Genomic DNA, 13,801 nt, shown 5'->3' with positions numbered 1-13,801 from the left:
ACAATTATTTTGTGTGTGTTTGGAGATTTTAGAATTAGACTTTTAGTTTAATTAATTTGTTAGGGGGGTTAAGGGACTGGGCTTTCCATTTTAAAAAAAATGAAATTGGCCCAAAATTGGATTAATTCGGCGACCCAGACCCGGTCCAGACCTTGTGGTCCGAGAGACGTCCAAAACGATGTCGTTTTGATAAATGAGGCAAGATTTAATCTTAGCCACTCATCATCACTTGATCCAACGGCCCTAATTAATCTCCCACCCTAGGTATTTAAAGCCTAGTTTGGCCAAATTTTGCCCCCATTTTGCCTTATTTCCCTTTCTTCTTCCCCTCTCCTCACTCTCTCATCCCTTTCTCATCTCTCTGCCAGCCCCGCCGTCGCTGCCCAGCGCCGCCCGACGAAGTTCGCCACCGGCGGCAGCCAACCCCCAATCAACCCCAAAATTTCACCATCTCCTCCCCTCTTCCTCTTCTTTCTACCTGTACCACTCATATCCTCAAAATCTCCACCAATCTCCATAAATCTACTAAAATCCGAAAAAACCCTAGCCCCCATATACCACCTCCCAACCCCATAAAAACCATACCATCGAGCTCATCTCACTCTCCCCTTCTCCATTCCACGCCCCAAAACCTTCAAACCCCTCCAAAATCCGGCGAGTTTCCGCCAGCCACCTCGCCGTCACCTTACTACCGCCGCTGAGTCTCCGTCTAGCATAAACACAACCCTTAGTCTCTCTTTCTCTTTGACACATTGCTGGACTCAAACTTGGTTCGCCAGAGTTTATATTTTTCGGCATTTGTCGTTGAGAAAAAGAGGCGTGGAAAGTCGATTCGCCGCCTAGTTGTGTTGTACTACTGGTTCGAAGCCTAAGCACTTAGGTAAAACACTAATCTTCTCCTATGTGTTTCTGATTTGTTGTTTAATATATTTGATTGTAGTTTCTTATTTAAGTTAAATTTTGTTAGTTGTAGTTTCTGTTTTCTTTAACGATTAGGTTTAGGTTTTAATTTGTGTTCTATGTCTATGTTTTTTCCTAATCATGTTATTCATGCTTTTGATTTAGTTAAATTAGGATAGTTGTTCTAGTTTAGTTTCAACAGAACACTGGCTCGAATCGATTCTCGTTGTTTAAAGTTTTAGTTAATATCGGTTAATTGTTGTTTGTTTGATCTCGATTATCTGTTTGTATTAGTTATTACGAATTTAATTAGTTTGACGTTCTGATCGGGTCAACCAAATTCCTTGTTAGGTTGTTACCATTGTTGTAAATGAGTTTATGTTTTCAAATGGGTCGTTTGGTTTCTGATTACTTTTTGAATTGTGTTGAAGTATTGATAATCTAGTTGCTACTTAGCAACTGATGTTTGTCTGTTTGGTTGAACACTTCAGTCTAGTTATATGGTTGCTTATGTTTTGGTTTGAAAATATAGAGTGGTACTGTTATTTGGTTAAAAGTTGAAGATTAGTTAGTTCAATCATGTATTAGGGTACTTTAGTAGCTTACTTTTAGTGTTAGAGTGGATGATAGTACCCTTTTTACCCTATGCTTCTGCCACAGTTTGTTGAAGGACTGTCCTTTCCCATTTGGATAGTCCTTGAACAGACTTTTAGCCCACAAAATATGTCTTTTGGGCAGGTATTTGGTAGCAAAAGTTAGTCCTTTTGGACAGACTTTTTGGTAAACCAAAATCTGTCCAAAATGTGCTTTTATTTTCTACTTAAGAGCTCATTTTGACAACAAAAAAAAAAAGAGGAGGGGGGAGGGATCTGGCTAGACATCTTTTACACACAAAAGAACACAACTTTAAGAGTAAAAATAGTACCTGAACAATGAGTAGTAAGCTGAAAGTGTTGATCTTTTTGTGAGTGGGTTCTCTGTTTGCAAGACCTTTCAAAAGCCTAAGAGTGTTGAAGTTTATTGCTGGGATCCTTCTTCTTTTAAAGTTACTAAGTTAAGGGTTTTTCCTGGATTGTTTCTCGGGTCAAAAATTGTTGATTTGCTGTTGTTTATTGCTGTTTTCTACGGTCATTTGCTGCCGAGTTTCATTTTCTCTGTTGCTGCATTCTGGAATTCTGCAAATTAGGTATTTATCTTAAGCTTTACAATGTAACTTGTGATAAAAAGCATGAGAATATGGTTGTTTATCTTGTTAAGTTCTAATATTAAACAAATGTGGTCATTTTAAAGTTTTAAAGGCATTGTTTTATCTCTCTTGGGTTGTAAATATGCTGAGCATGGAAAGACTTGATAAAGATTTACTACTTCACTCTTATTATTAATGTATTGCTATATAGAGTTATTTCTATTTCTTTAAATTCATTGGATGTTTGAAGCTAAAAAGAGAAAAAGTCAATGTTTAGTCAAATGAAGTAATTTGAAGTTTAGAGAGTTGGCATGAAGAATGTGTTAGTTTTGCCTTATTTAATTGAAATTGGTCATTAGAGATGTGTAATTTTAATTATTTTTTTATTCTTGTTTAAGTTAGCATTAGATGATGTGGTAATACTTAATAGAGGTAGACTTTTTTTTAAGCAATAAAAAAGAAGTTGGATTTGAATAGATAGGCTACATAAATTTATGCATAACTAGTTTTGTTGGCAACATTAGTAAATTGGAACTAAAATCAAGTTCACCAGGCCCATGAACACAATAGTTGTCACACCTCCTTTTTTACCACCTGAAAGGTATATGGGGAGTTTTTCCAATTAAAGTGATATTATTTGAAATGGAATTATTTTATATTTCTTCAGAGTCGCCACTTGGGATAGTTGATTTGGTGTCTCAAGTCATCGGTTTATTTTAAAATCTCAAATCGAGGAAATTTCGACTTTACTTTATAAGTTTGCAAACCAGAAATTCTAAGTAAGGAATTCTGTTAACCCGGAAGAAGGTGTTAGGCATTTCCGGGTTCTGCGGTTCTAGCACGATCACTTAAACTATTAAAATTAGCCTATTATCTGATTTATGACATATTTTAAACCTATGGTGCATTTTTAGCTTTTAGCCGCTTTTAATATTTCGGGAAAATTCAAGGTTATTTAAAACACATCATAAGCCACGCTATATAAAATGCACTCGTGGTTCACGACACTTTCTATTTAACCTTGTTGGAAATTAGAATCGGGTCACATGAAATATACATCCGGATTTTAGTATATTTATCTTATTATTATTATTATTCCAAATTATGGTAGGGTCACAAGAAATGCACACCCGAGCCCCTTTAATCTAATTTGATGTAGTTCAGTTGAAGAATAGCAACCCAATTTCTATACTGTGACAAAATCATGTTCAGCTATAACCAATTCGAATAACATGCGAGTAGATAACTACATGACCAAACGCAAAAACGGAGACAATAACCAAACAAATAATAGAACAAAATCACCAAACAAATGATTAACATTCAGCTAGAATAAAATGAGTAGAGGATTGAAGAGTTGAACCTCAATGAGACCGATAACCTTTTCGATGTGAATTAGATATGAGCTGAACGTAACCCTTGAACTCGAAGCAGAACTACCACGAACTGACAAACCCAAGCACACTCCGATTCAGAATTCCAACACAAACTTAACGGCATAACTCGAACCGGCAACTTTAATTTTGTAAAAACTCAAGCACAGACATAAATAACCAAATCTGAAATAGCAATTTTCCTTGAATAGCAAAATGAAGCAAGTTGACTACAAACTTTGAGTGTGAAAACTGAACGAGAAAAACAACAACAAGGATCCGAGGCGACATAGAACCACGATCAGAACTCGGAATACTCGGACTCGGACTCCCACTTCCTCAAACGCCTCTATTATTATCCTCCGTGTCGCATCTGTTGATGTACTCGGACATGATATCAGCCATCGTGGATTAACGCCAAGTTTTGGATGATCAATTCAGCTTGGTACACAAATCAGATGTGGTGTTTTATGCGAGCTCGAGTCCCTCTTTTCCCTCAACAGAAATGTCTCGCTAGTTTATATAAAGAGTGGTCAGTGATTGATTAGTACTAGTTGGAATAAAACTTGACATCAAGATTTGCAATTAAGTGGGTGAATTGCTAAATGAACTTGGATTTTCTCGGTCTAAACCTTTGAGAAATCTTGTGCAACGTATGGATGGGCCGACAACATCATTATTTTGGGCAGTTACTATGGGATGTTAATTGCTTCTATCTTCTTATGAAAAACGTCACTGAAAATGGCAGTCGTGTAGGATTTATTGGAGAAGAAAGTTTTCAAAGACGGCTAGCTGATCCTAACAACTGTGTCCTTGTGCATTTTCAGCTCATTTCCATGGAGTGTATTGCGGTTGATCTTTTGGGGTTGTGTCTAGGTCTTAGGTCATTAGGATGTAGGTCCTTTTATAGTCTAAGTCTAGGGTTTTAGGGGTATTGGGCTTGGGAATTATGGGATAGGGAATTATGGGCTAGGTCCGAAAATCAGGCCTAAAAATGGGTCATTTGAGCCCAAATTTATTCTTTCCCCGCGAACGAAACTAAAAATATGATCTCATTTATTAATTAATCCTACTTAAGTAAAATAACTATTAAAATAAGATTGACCGTAAAATAAACTATTTTTTTGGTATTTTTCAAGATTAAAAATGACTACAAAATATTAATGAAACTATGTTTTGTAATTTTCATTTTTCTTGTAATAAAATAAAGTAAAAGAGTCAAAATTAATTGAAATAGCGATATTAGGCCTAAATTAAATATTTACATGCTAAAATATAAAAAATCTTAGGGAGGATCAAAAATCAAATGTCTACAGCTGCCCCTCTTTGACTGGAAACACAAAGAGTTTTGAGACAAAGAACGACGAGACAGGTTTTTTGACCCGACCCTTATTTGGAGAGACCAAAAACTAAAAGAAAGGAGAATGTGACCGAGCCCTGATATCTGAGCTGCCTACATATCCTTGGCTATAAAGGAATCAGGCCACGTATAGTTCAGAAGTGAATGAGGTGATGGAGTACCGATGTTGAGAGCCAAGCGAGGTGCCGTCGAGGTTCCGGTCCGCGGTCTCGTTATTACATCAAAATCAAAAATGAAAAAGACTAACTAAGCCTATCAGCTACGAGTTACACGATTCCTATCTATGAATCTTCTGAAGCTTGATCTTGAGTCTTGGTTGGTTCTTCATGTGGACTCTGATCTGAATCTTGATGCTTATTAGCTGTAGGTGCTGGTTCTTTCCTTTTTCAACTTCTCGGATCAAGGCGAGACATGCAGAGCTTGTGACTTCAAGTATGTCTTGAGTAGTCCACATCTTTTCTCCGCTTCTACATTTTGGATTCACTTCTTTTCCTTGTTTTTCTTTTCTTTTATTTAAATCGAGACTTCTTCTTTTGGTCGCCTCGAAACTTATGCCTCAAGGTAAAAACCTGCTCAAGCACCAAAATAAACAAACAAACGAAATTTTTCTACCCCAGTTTTCACTAGAAAAATTTCGTGAGTTATTGTAACAAAAATCTAAACTACTTCTTTATTGAAAGCAATAAAATCAGGATTCTATATCTTTGGGAAAAAGAGATTAGGGAGTGGAGCCTTATATTTATAATAAAATCAACTAGGGAGTGGAGATCCTATGTTGGAAAAGCGACTAGGGAGTGGAGACCCTATGTCTAAAATAAAATTAACTAGGGAGTGGAGACCCTATGTTGGAAAAGCAGACTAGGGAATTGAGACCCTATGCCTAAAATAAAATCAACTAGGAAGTGGAAACCTTATGTTGGAAAAGCGAGTAGGGACGGGAGACACTATGTCTAAAATAAAATCAACTAGGGAGTGGAGACCTTATGTTGGAAAATTGACTAGGGAGTGGAGACTCTATGTCTAAAATAAAATCAACTAGGGAGTGGAGATCATATGTTGGAAAAGATTACCAAGTTATGTTGGCATTAGCTAGGGAGTGAGACCCAATGTTGAAAAAGTGAGACTACTGAATTGTGTACTTATGCTAAAATGAACCAAGAAGGATTTATTTTTATTTAGAAAAATCATCATTCATTTTTTTTCTTTTGAGAAAATCATTCTTTTTAAAGAAATTTCCCCAACGCCTTTTTTTTTTAAATGGAGACATCTTTTTTTTCTTTTTCAAATTATCCTAGGAGAAAATTCGTCAGACTAGGTTTTCTATCTTAGGAGAAAGATTCATCAGATTAAGATTTCTATCCTAGGAGAAAATTCATCAGACTAGGTTTCCTATCTTAGGAGAAAGATTCATCAGACTAAAATTTTGATCCTAGGAGAAAGTTCATCAGACTAGGTTTTCTTATATTAGGAGAAAAATTCATTAGACTAAGACGTTTATCCTAGGAGAAAGTTCATCAGACTAGGTTTTCTATATTAGGAGAAAATTCATCAGACTAAGACGTTTATCCTAGGAGAAAGTTCATCAGACTAGGTCTTATTTCTTAGGATAAAAATCCATTAGACTAAGATGTTTATCCTAGGAGAAAGATTCATCGGACTAGGTTTTCTATCTTAGGAGAAAAATTCATCAGACTAAGATTTGATCCTATGAGAAAGTTCATCAGACTAGGTCCTTTTTTTGGTATCTTAGGAGAAAGATTCATCAGACTAAGATTTTTATCCTAGGAGAAAGTTCATTAGACTAGGTCTTCTTTCTTAGGAGAAAGATTCATCAGACCAAGATTTTGATCCTAGGAGAAAATTCATCAGACTATGTCCCTTTTTTTGTTATGTTAGGAGAAAGATCTATCAGACTAAGATTTCTATCCTAGGAGAAAATTCATCAGACTAGGTCTTCTATCTTAGGAGAAAGATTCATCGGACTTGTCTTCTATCTTAGGAGAAAGATTCATCGAACTAGGTCTTCTATCTTAGGAGAAAGATTCATCGGACTAAGATTTTGATCCTATGAGAAGGTTCATCAGACTAGGTCCATTTTTGTTATCTTAGGAGAAAGATTCATCAGACTAAGATTTCTATTGGGAGGAAAATCCATCAGACTAGGACTTTTATCCTAAGAGGAAAAATATAAAGATCAATGGCAAGATTTTATGCACAATAGCAAGGCAAAGATTTGAGAAACTTCCCTTTGTCGGCTCTTCTCTTTTTTTCTGTTTCTTTTTTTTTTTTTTTGAACCACTTTCCTTGCACTACTTTGTTCCTGTTTCACACAAAGAAAAATTTGTCAGTTTTGAAAATGGTAGTCGGTTTGTGGCCTTGAGTTTTGAGCAGCTTGGCTTTATGCTCAATCAGCTTGAGTCAGTCGCAGGAAACTTTTACTCTGCATTAACCCTGATTGTTTCACACCCATGACCATTTGTATTTGTGGTTCAATCAGCCTTATTCCAACGGGAGATCTTTGCTTAGGTGACCTTTTATGATATCTTGAATGATTTCTTGCTTTTTGAGCAATTTGTCTGTCAGAGAAAATCACCAGTATCTTTGCTTGCGCCAAGTAGGCTGACAAAAGTCTTTTGGGGAAGCCTTTGCATGAATCTTCAAGGCATGTTGACTGTAACAACTGAGTGTACTGACCAAATTTACTTTGTGCAACTGAAAAGCTAGTAGCAGATTTTGAAATCTTTTCTTGCTTGTTTTGACAAGGACTGACTCGAGGTGAAGGACACAATGATGCAAAGAAACAAGTAATAACAAGAAATGCCCTTGTCGGAAGGACAAGACGGAAGAGTTTTTTTTCAATAACTAGCCTTAATGATCATGACATGCATTTTGGACTCAACGACCGATCTATCAAATTGACCTAATCTTTCCTTTTACCATTCCTATGACCTTCGAAGTCAGGCTTGCTTGTGCCAATTCTTTGCATCAGCTGCACGACTCACATTTGACTAGTGGTGCCCTGAGGGCTTTTCACCGACAAGTCTCTCTCATTTATTCATCACTGCTTACCATCGCCTTATAGTGCCTGTGAGGGTTTTCACTAGTAAGACTCTCTCATTTCTTCTATTTCTTTTTCTCTTTCTTTTGTGAGCAACTTGACAGTGTTCTATGTCGTGTGACAACCATTGCTTATTGCATGCTTCTCTAAGAATTCTTGAAGGCATATCGGGAGGTCTTTATTTGGAAGGATTTTGGATAGGGCTAGAAAAAAGGACTTCATGAAGGCTCAAAATAGACTCAAAGTAAAGGGGGTTGTGGACTTACAACTCTTGGAATCGACTCTTTCAAAAGAAAAATAAAATCTCTGCCACAGTTTCAGCCATTGGGGATTTTTTTTGGAATTTTTTTTCTTGATTCTCTTATTTGGTTGGACTGAACCGTGAGGCTGCCTACGTATCCTTTTTTAAATGAATCAGGTCGAACGTAGTTCAAACATCTAACGTAACTATTTTTTTCATCTTTCTTCCTATTTTTTTTCTATCTTTTTTTCCTTTTTGTTTTCAAAACAAGTTTCCCCAGTTTCTATTTTTTGAGGGCATGGACCTTTGACAATTCTCTTCTTCTTCTTTATTCACTTTTCGACTTTTGACTCTAAAGTTGATTCCAAAGAGGGTGGTCAAAAAAAATAACACAGGCTCAAAGGGGTGACAAAAGGTGTAAAATATTTGGGTAGCAGAAAAAGGGTCTCCCAACCTCGAGAACGCCAAACATAGTATCTTTTTTCCAATCACAGCATTGACGAACATGTCTGTTTTCTAAGTGTGTCGTGGTCACAAGACACTTTCTATCCCTTTGTGACGACCCGAAGGGTCATCACCGTATTTCTTCCTTGTTCCGCGCTTTCGAGGCCTTGAAAATCTCGCTTTTAGTTGCCTCGATTGGTGTGCACAGTTCGGGCGCGTAGCCGGAAAGTTTTTATGTTAGAATATGTGAATTATGTGAAACATTTGATGAATTTTGGTATTAATATGCATAATGTTGACTTCGGTCAACATTTTGGGTAAACGGACCCGGACCTGTGATTCGACGGTCCCGGAGGGTCCGTAGAAAAATATGGGACTTGGGCGTGTGCCCGGAATCAAATTCTGAGGTCCCAAGCCCGAGAAATGAATTTTTGAAAGAAATTGTTTTTCTGAAATTTGATATGAAAATTTGAAATGAAAAAGGGGTTAGAAAATATAGGTATCGGGCTCGTATTTTGGTTCCGACGCCCGGTACAACTCTTAAATATGTGTTAAGCACTATCTGTAAAGTTTGGCTAAAAACGGACGTTATATGACGTGTTTCGGACAAAAAATGGAGAATTTGAGTTATGAAAGTTGAAGAAAGAAAATCATGTGTTTGAGGCTTGATCATATGTATATGATGTTATTTTGGCGATTTGATCGCACGAGTAAGTCCGTAAGATGTTTTTAAGGTTGTGTGCATGTTTGGTTTGGAGCCCCGAGGGCTCGTGTGAGTTTTGAATGGGGCCCGGGAGGTCTTGGACTTAAGAAAATGCAGGTTCAGGTGTTGCAGACACCAGCGCGGCCGGGGTCATTTCCGCGCGGTCCGCGCAGCCGCGATGCCTTTCTGTGCGGTCCGCGTGGCTGAGTCTGAGGGCTAGGGTTTCAGGTCAACCAGCGCGGCCGCGCACCAAAACAGTGCGGTCCGCGCTGGGTGGGTTCAGAGAGAGCCCACTTCTCCCCTCCCTAGGCGCGGCCGCGGTGCATTTCTGTGCGGTCCGCGCCAGCCCCCAGAAAAATGTATAAATTCGGGATTTTTAGTCATTTTTCCACTTTTCAAAAACCCAAAACCTAAGAGGCGATTTTCCAAACAACTTTTCTTCTTCAAAACGATTGATAAGTGATTTCTAACTTAATTTCTTTATTCCTTAATATCTTTTAACATAATTTCAACTTCAAATCAAAGATTTTCATGGTGAAAATTGGGTGTTTTGGGTAGAACCTAGGTTTTCTACAAATTGAGAAGTTGGACCTCAATTTGGGGTCCGATTTAAAAACAAATCATATATTGGGATTCATGGGGGAATGGGTAACCGGGTTTTTTTCCGAACCTCGAGTTTCGACCACATGGGTCCGGGGTATTTTTGACCTTTTTGGGAAAAACCTTGAAAAATCTATTTTCATGCATTGGGGATGATTCATTTAGTAATTATTAATGTGATTAAGTAACTTATGACTAGATTCGAGCGGATTGGTGGTGGAATCTAGAGGTAAAGCTATACTAGAAGCGTGAGTTTAGTTTGGAGCATTCGAGGTAAGTGTTTGTTCTAACTTTGGCTTGAGGGAATAGGATTAGGATGATATTTGCTACTTGCTAATGTGGAGTACGATGCATAGGCATGGTGACGGTTATCTATGCACCGGAGTCTAGCATGACCGTGAGTCTTGATTTCTTTAAATTCGAATAATGTGACACAAACTCTTTGTTTATTTGATGAGTTTCATATAATGTGAACGGTTGAGGTAAAATTGTGATTGGTGTACTTTTGGAGTGTTAGCTCGAACATGAATGTGTTAGTTGAGGAAGAATGGATTTAAAAAGGAGAATGTGTTGTGAATACTCCCTTGCCGGGATGTGTAGACTGATATATATATTCCCCTTTGCCGGGTTAAAGGTATTGAGTTGTTATTCTCCCCGAAGGGATCTACTATATGAAGTCAAATATTATGAACTATATTATGGGATCGTGTGGCACGTCATCCACTTATATATGATATTATGGGATCGTGTGGCACACCGTCCTCTTGGTTATTGGCCTCTGTTGTCGGTGACATATTGTGCACTGTGATAAAGATGAATTGGGATCATGTGGCACGTCATTCATTTATATATGATATTATGGGATCGTGTGGCACGCCGTCCACTTATATATATGATATTATGGGATCGTGTGGCACGTTGTCCACTTATATATGATATTATGGGATCGTGTGGCACGCCGTCCACTTATATATGATATTATGGGATCGTGTGGCACGCCGTCCACTTATATATGATATCATGGGATCGTGTGGCACGCCGTCCACTTATATATATATACATCATGGGAACCGGAGTCTCTTCTGCTTATTTTCGATATTTCATTTTTATCTGTTACTCCCCGATAGCATGTCCCCTCCCAGTTTTACTTCGTATTATCTTGTTATTGTTTTCTTGCACTTGTTGTATATATATCTGTACAGGTTAATTGTGGTAGGTACTGTCTAGCCTCGTCACTACTTCGCCGGGGTTAGGCCAGACACTTACCAGCACATGGGGTCGGTTGTGCTGATGCTACACTCTATGCATTTTTGGTGCACAGATCAGGGAGAAGCTTACGGACCGCAGCAGTAGGACTTCTAGGAGCTATCTTCAGTCCAAGGACTCTCGAGGTAGCCTAGCTGGCATTCGCAGACCAAATTCCCTTTCCATGTTTTTCGTTTGTTCATCTTGTATCAGACAAACATGATGTATTTCCTTTCAGACATTGTTTGTAGTATTCTGTAGTAGTCCGTGAGCTAGTTACACCAGACCTTGGATAGTGATGTGTATTCAACTTCCGCACTTTTGGTTTTCAGTTGCTTTAGATTTAAAGTCTTTCGCTTAAATTTTGTCTCGTTTATTATATTGTTTGAAAGAAAGTAGGAAAGATGTTTTAAATATTTGGCTTGCCTAGCCCCGATAGTAGGCGCCATCACGACACCCGATGGTGGGAAATTCGGGTCGTGACAAGTTGGTATCAGAGCACTAGGTTACTCAGGTTTCACAACTCATGGACAAGCTTAGTAGAGTCTGAGAGATCGGTACGGAGACGTCTGTATTTATCCCGTAGAGGCTACTGAGTTAGGAAGACTTCACCTTGTTCATTCTTGTCGTGCGATTCTGTTTCTCAAGTACTGATTGTCGTTCCACTCTGTTCTTTTGTAGATGGCGAGGACACGTGCTTCTTCTTCTACCGCGTAACAGCTTGAGCTCCCAGCAACAGCCCATATTAGCGGCAGAAGGCGAGGCCGAGGCCGGGGCAGAGCTCAGCCCCGAGCAGAATTTCCAGCGACGGAGCCTCAGGTCGATTTCGAGGATGAGGTTCCGGCCCCAGCTATTCTAGTGGGCCCAGCTCAGGTCCCAGAGGGTTTCATAGCCACTCCAGTGCTTCAGGACGCTTTGGTCCGACTGGTAGGCTTTATGGAGGGCATTTCTAGAGCGGGTTTGCTTCCCGTAGCTCCAGCCACATCTCAGGCTGGGGGAGGAGTTCTGACTCACGATACTCGTACTCCAGAGCCGGTAGCTCCTCAGGCTCAGGTTCCAGCAGTTCAGCCAGCCGTGGCAGTTCAGCCAGCTGTGGTAGCCCAGCCAGGTATTGCGGCTCAGTCCAGTGATGGTGCGGCTATGTCCGCGGATGCTCTATAGAGGCTAGATCGGTACACCAGGCTCTTCACTACCACATATAGTGGCACACCTTCAGAGGATGCCCAGAATTTCATATGCAACTGTCATGAGGTTCTTCGGACTATGGGTATTTTAGAGACCAATGGGGTCGACTTCGCCACTTTTCGCCTAGCAGGATCCGCCAAGACTTGGTGGAGAGATTTCTGTTTAGCCAGGCCAGCAGGGTCGCCATCATTGACCTGGGATCAGTTTTCAGAGTTATTTCTGGGGAAGTTTCTCCCAGTTACTCAGCGGGATGCCCTTCGCAGGCAGTTTGAGCGTCTCCAGCAGGGTTCGATGTCAGTTACCCAGTATGAGACACAGTTTATTGATCTTGCACGCCATGCCATTGTGATACTCCCCACCGAGAGAGAGAGGGTGCGGAGGTTTGTTGATGGGTTAGTTCAGCCGATCCGTGTTCAGATGGCCATGAGTGCCGGTAGTGAGATTTCATTTCAGGAGGCGGCAGATGGTGCCCGCCGGATAGAGATGGCACTTTCTCAGGGAGGTGGTCATGGGTCTGATAAGAGGCCCCGTCATTCTGGTAGATTCAGTGGTATCTCATCTGGAGGTAGGGATTCTTATGGTAGAGGCCATCCTTCGAGTCCCTTTCAGTCAGCTCTCCAGGCTTCTCATGGTACACCAGGTGGTCGCGGTTCTCAGCCGCAGCATTCTGACCAGCAGCTCTTCAGTTCACCATCAGCACCTATCAGTGCACCACCACTTCGTTATTCTCAGCATCCGAGGGCTTGTTATACTTGCGGCGATGTGAGTCACATTGCCAGATATTGCCCTCGAGCTTCCAGCAGCTCGCATCAGCAGGGTCCTCGCCCGCTGATCCAGGCACCGGTTGTCCCATAGCCTGCCCAGCCAGCTAGAGGCGGGGGTAGAGGACATAGGGGTGGAGGTAGAGGTCTTAGAGGTGGAGCTCAGACCGCTAGAGGTAGGGGTTAACCAGCAGCAGATCGTCCCAGGGATATGATTCAGGGAGGTGGGCCCCAGCCCCGTTGTTATGCTTTGCCAGCCAGGTCAGCGGTTGAGTCATCAGATGTGATTACAGGTACTATTCTGGTCTGTGATAGGGATGCTTCTGTGCTATTTGATCCCGGATCTACGTATTCATATGTGTCGTCCTATTTTGCACCCTATTTGGTTATGCCTAGTGACTCGTTGAGTATTCCTGTTTATGTGTCAACACCGGTGGGTGATTCTATTGTGGTCGACCAAGTTCATCGTTCTTGTATCGTAGTGTTTGGGGGTCTTGAGACCCGTGTTGATTTGTTGCTTTTGGACATGGTCGACTTTGATGTTATATTGGGGATGGATTGGTTATCCCCGTACCATGCTATCTTGGATTGCCATGCCAAGACCGTGACCTTAGCCTTACCGGATTTACCCCGTTTAGAGTGGAGAGGGACTTCTGGTCATTGTACCCGCAGTGTTATCTCGTATGTGAAAGCTCGGCGTATGGTCGAGAAGGGATGTTTGGCCTACTTGGCGTATGTTCGCGAT

General features: G+C 40.3%; 1 long non-coding RNA gene across 1 annotated transcript; it reads left to right on the top strand.

The window, feature by feature from the left end:
- Window positions 1–299: 299 nt before the first annotated feature.
- LOC142166373 (uncharacterized) lies at window positions 300–11,472 on the top strand. The gene is made up of 2 exons (XR_012696765.1): window positions 300–880; window positions 11,187–11,472. It is a non-coding gene; the product is annotated as an uncharacterized LOC142166373 (long non-coding RNA).
- The last annotated feature ends 2,329 nt before the right edge of the window (window positions 11,473–13,801 follow it).

Source organism: Nicotiana tabacum, chromosome 11 (assembly GCF_000715075.1).
Source record: "Nicotiana tabacum cultivar K326 chromosome 11, ASM71507v2, whole genome shotgun sequence".
Taxonomy (NCBI): domain Eukaryota; kingdom Viridiplantae; phylum Streptophyta; class Magnoliopsida; order Solanales; family Solanaceae; genus Nicotiana; species Nicotiana tabacum.
The sequence above is the reverse complement of the archived record's forward strand: the minus strand, read 5'-3'. Positions and strand labels throughout refer to the sequence as shown.